Source organism: Leopardus geoffroyi, chromosome E2 (assembly GCF_018350155.1).
Source record: "Leopardus geoffroyi isolate Oge1 chromosome E2, O.geoffroyi_Oge1_pat1.0, whole genome shotgun sequence".
Taxonomy (NCBI): Eukaryota; Metazoa; Chordata; class Mammalia; order Carnivora; family Felidae; genus Leopardus; species Leopardus geoffroyi.
Genome location: NC_059335.1, coordinates 19,614,571 through 19,619,365, shown reverse-complemented (window position 1 = coordinate 19,619,365; position 4,795 = coordinate 19,614,571). Strand labels below are relative to the sequence as shown.

The 4,795-nt window shown below is 47.5% G+C and overlaps 1 long non-coding RNA gene across 1 annotated transcript; it reads right to left on the bottom strand.

The window, feature by feature from the left end:
- Positions 1-783: 783 nt before the first annotated feature.
- Positions 784-3,105, bottom strand: LOC123578381. The gene is made up of 2 exons (XR_006702348.1): positions 2,972-3,105; positions 784-1,696 (listed from the first exon to the last, which is right to left on the bottom strand). It is a non-coding gene; the product is annotated as an uncharacterized LOC123578381 (long non-coding RNA).
- Between the last annotated feature and the right edge of the window lie 1,690 nt (positions 3,106-4,795).

Below are 4,795 nucleotides of genomic sequence, written 5' to 3'. Positions count from 1 at the left end.
TTTTCTATTACAGGGGATTATAAGATGCAGTGAAAGAAAGTTTATGCTTCCTGAGCGATACTTGTAAAGCAGGTTTACTGTACTTTAACTGGTGGAGAAGAGGGTTACCTGGGAGAAATAGGATTGAACCCATTTTCCCCTTCTCCTTCTCCTTCCTTCTCCTTCTCCTTCTTCTCCTCCTTCTTTCTCCTTCTCCTTCTAGACAAAGGCACCTCCACCCGCTTCCGGAAATTTAAGGCACAGAGGTTTTAATGTCCGCTGCCCAGGTGATGAGCTGTGTGAGGGGAGGCCCGGGCTTCTCTTGCTCACTCTGTGCCTTGACACTTACCAGGATGATGAAGTGGGTGGAATCAGGGGTTCCCTGCACTCGGAGAAGTCACGGCCAGTGACTCTCTGGAAGAGAGCACCCAGAGATCTGAAGTAGGGAACTGGAGCCCCTGGGATTTCTGTAAGGGGCTGGAGGTGCGTGTGGAGGCAGCATCTGTGGTCTGGGGAGAGCTGGCAAACAAATGCCAGGAGAGCGAAAGCTGCCTCCTTTCCCTCAAACTATGTGCTCCTCCCTTCCAAAGTCAAGTTTGGGAGGCACTGCTTGGGAGTGGGACCATCCCTGCCCAGGTTAGGCTCAGTAAATGTGCATTAAATGGGAAACAGAGGTATCACCCTCAAGAGCCCTTTATCCTCTCCAACTGGGGTAATGACTAACCTCTTGGCCTCTTGTCCTAGCTGTTAAATGGGTAGAAACCAGGATGGAGGAGGCTCTGGGGAGCAAATCATTCTCAGCAATTTTGTGTAAATCTGAATTTCATTGAAATCACCATAAACGATGCTACCTTCCAAACATGCCTTGCATTTGGGTCTGAGAGGAGGAAGGCTGTACCTCACGTTCTTACAACGGTGCACCTCACATCCCGGTTTTCTTGGGGCCCCCAGGAGTGGGAGTTGGGGGCCTAGATGGGAAGCAGGAGCAGCAGAGGGCCCGCCCACACTTGCACAGACCTGTGCTATCTTTCCCTGGTATTTGGGGGATGAACCCGTCTTGAGCCCCAGAGCCCGCAGATGTCCTTGCTTCTTCCGAGTAGCCATCATGGTGAATGCTTCCCCAGGGAGGGGAATTGGGGGTTGGCCATAGTCCTTGCGTCTCTGAAGCGTCACCAAACTGGCTCAGAATTAAGGCAAAAGGACTATCCGGCGCCTCCCCTGGCTGGGCCAGTCCCTCTCTGGTCTTCCTCTGGAAGCAGCAAGGCATCCTTCGCAAAAGTGGTTCACCAAGGAACCTCCTGCAGCTCCTCAGCCACCTGACCCACGCGGTGGGAGCGCTGGTATCCAAAAGGGTCAGGAAGCGACCTCAGAGGTAAAGATACGACTCACTCAGAAACAGAGAGGAGCCAAGCTCTTGTGGTGGAGTTGCAGTGTCTTTTATATGACTGACGATGCTATACTCTTCATCCTGTCAAAGCGAGACCTCTGTCATGCAGTCATTCGATGAATATTGAGCACCTACCAAATGCCGGGGGAAGCCAGGAATACAGCAGCGAACTTGGCAGACACAGTCTCTGAAGTTCCCGAGCTTATATTCCGGTGGGTCAGTGGGGCCTTCTAATTAGACAACGCGGTGTCCTTACTCTGGAGCTAGAGCCCTAAGGGAAATCTGTCACAGCCACAACCATTGCCTCTGGGCTTGTGGAGGATGAAGAAGCTGTGGAATGAGAAATTGTTTTAAAGAAATATTTTTATTGTAAAATGAAGCAGACAGAAAAAAAGAAGCCAAATAAATGTATAGCCTAAGGAGTTATTATGGAGACCATCACCATATCGAGGAACCGAACGTCACTCGTCCCCAGAAGTCCATCATGCGCCTATCAATCTCAACTGCCTTTCTCCCTGGAAAAGTGACACCACCCCCCCCCCCCCCCCCCCCCCGCTGACTCGTGCTCTGTTCTCCGGCTTTCTTTATAGTGCCTCACTTGAGTGTGCCTTCCTAGATGTATGAGGTAGTCTTGCCCATTTTAAGAGGTCAGATCTAAGGATGCCTGGGTGGCTCAGTCAGTTAAGTGCCCAACTTTGGCTCAGGGCATGATCTCATGGTTTGTGAGTTCGAGTCTTGCATTGGGCTCTGTGCTGACGGCTCAGAGTCTGGAGCCTGCTTCTGTGTCTCCCTCTCTCCTTGCCCCTCCCTGGCTCATGCTCTGTCTCTCTCTCACACACAAATAAATAAACATTTAAAAAACTCAGAGCTATCTTTTGATATATTTTTTTTAATGTATAGGTTTCCCCCTTCCCTTTCTTTCCTTTCCAATTTATCTGTTGACGAATCTGAGCCTTTTGGCTCACGGTTTCCCTCAGTTGGGATTCTGCTGATTGATACCCTGGATGCCATTCAAGAGCGTTCCTCTGCGTTTCCTGCAAATTGGCAGATGAATCCAGAGGTTAGATCAGCCTCAGGTTCAGTCACTTTGGCAAGACCACAGGTAGTGATGTGTTCTTTCATCAGGAGGCACGCGATGCCTGTTCGCCTCTCGCCTCTCTTTTTGAGGAGTTAACGGGGCCTGCCGGCCCGTTGCTTCTCAATACCTAGATCTGTTCTGTCACCGGGGGTTTTGAAATGGTGATATTCTAATTTCATCGCTTCCTTTGATATGTCAACTTGAGTACTTCTATAAAGAGACGCTCCCACTAGTCTCCCCTGTGGCTACCCAGTGGTACAATTCACATAATAAAGGCAGGATAAATGTTTCTTTCCTTTTATTTACCCGTTTTTTGAGAGAATAACTTTGTTTCTTATCCTCTGAAGGCGGTGGTATTTTAAGAAGTGTTATGAATTAAAGGTTTAAATATATCTGATGGGTTTAATCCATTATAATTATAATCTTCATTGAAGCTCAAATGGTCCCATATTTGGCCACTGGGAGCCTCTCGCAGACGGCTCACGTGTCCTTTTGACACAATCTTTTAGTCCCTGCTATCGTGCTACCTGTTGTGGCAAGATGTGTCTGGCTCATCTCACGCATTCCTCACTCCAGACTTGAGACGCGATCAGCCATGGAGAAGTCACACCTGGAGAAATCAGCCATTTCTCCAAGAAGTCATGGTGTCTATTAGCGGGGAATCTCTTCTTTTAGAAAAACAAACAAACACAAAATGTCAAGAGTATGAGAAGACAAGCCACAGACTGGGAGAAAACATTGTAAAAGACATATCTGATAGAGGGCTGCTATCCCAAATACCCAAAGAAATAAAAAGAAATGAGCTATCGAGCCACAAAAAGACGTGAAGGGAACTTAAATGCATATTGCTAAGTGAAGGAAGCCAATTTGAAAAGGCTACATCCCTCTGATTCCAACGATATGGCATTCTGGAAAAGGCAAAATTATGGAGACTGTAAAAAAAAGATCGGTGGTTGCCAGGGGTTAATGGGGAGAAAGGGAAGGAAGGGGGGGATGGAGAGATAGAGCACAGGGGATATTTAGGGTAGTGAAACTATTCCGTGTGATACTATGAGGGTGGATATGTGTCCTTATACATTTATCAAGACCCATGGAACATACAACCCAAAGAGTGAACCCCAATATAAACAAGGGACTTGGGTTGACGTTAGTCAATATTTGGATGTTGATTGTTGTAAATATACCACACCAACGCTGGGTGTTGTTGGTAGGGGAGGCTGTGTGTGTGTGTGGAGGGGATTTAGGGGAAAATGTCCTTTCCACTCAATTTTGCAGTGAACCTAAAACAGCTCTAAAAAATAAATTCTGTGAATTACTAAAAAAAGATTAAAAACCCCATGAATGTATACTGATTCTTAAATTCAAATTCAGAGTTATTGGGTGTTTATCTAACCTCTTCTTTTTTATACCTGAATTTCTTTCTCTCCCCTGACTCATTTCACTCTGTAGCATACGCACAACAGTCTCAGTGTAAAACATTATTATTTCCTCAGTCAACATCTTCCCTGAAAACAGGTAACATTTTTCCCTGTGCTACCTCATTCTCTTATCCCTCCCATTCAACAGGGGAGGGGCAGAACGAGAGAGGGAGAGAGAGAATCCCAAGCAGGCTCCACTGTCAGTGCAGAGCCCAATGCAGGGCTCGAACCCGTGAACCATGAGATCATGACCTGAGCCGAAATCAAGAGTCGGATGCTTAACTGACTGAGCCACCCTGGGTGGCCCATAATTTATTTTTCAAGTAGGTTTCATGCCCAGCATGGAGCCCAACATGGGACTCACAACTGTGAGATTAAGACCTGGTCAACTGACTGAGTCACCCAGTCACCCCTGCTATACGCTTTCTTTTTTAAATCCTCGTTTATTCTTACATCTATAGATAATTGTCTTAAATCTTTATTTATTTTTGAGAGGGAGAGAAAGAGCAAGCAGGGGAAGGGCAGAGAGAGAGGGAGACACAGAATCTGAAGCAGGCTCCAGGCTCTGAGCTGTCAGCACAGAGCCCAATGCAGGGCTGGAGCTCACGAACTGCAAGATCATGACCTGAGCTGAAGTCGGACGCTCAACCGACTGAGCCACTCAGGCGCCCCTAGATAATTTTTTAAAAGTGCTTATTATTGACAAAGAGAGAGAGAGAGGGAGAGACAGAGAGAGAGAGAGCACACGCACGTGCATGAGCCAGGGAGGGGCAGAGAGAGTGAGAAACAGAGGATCTACAGCAGGCTCTGCACTGACAGCAAAGAGCCTGGCGTGGGGCTCGAACTCACAAACTGTGAGATCGCAACCTGAGCCAAGGTGGGAGGCCCAACCGACTGAGCCACACACAGGTGCCCTCTTCTATAGATAATTTC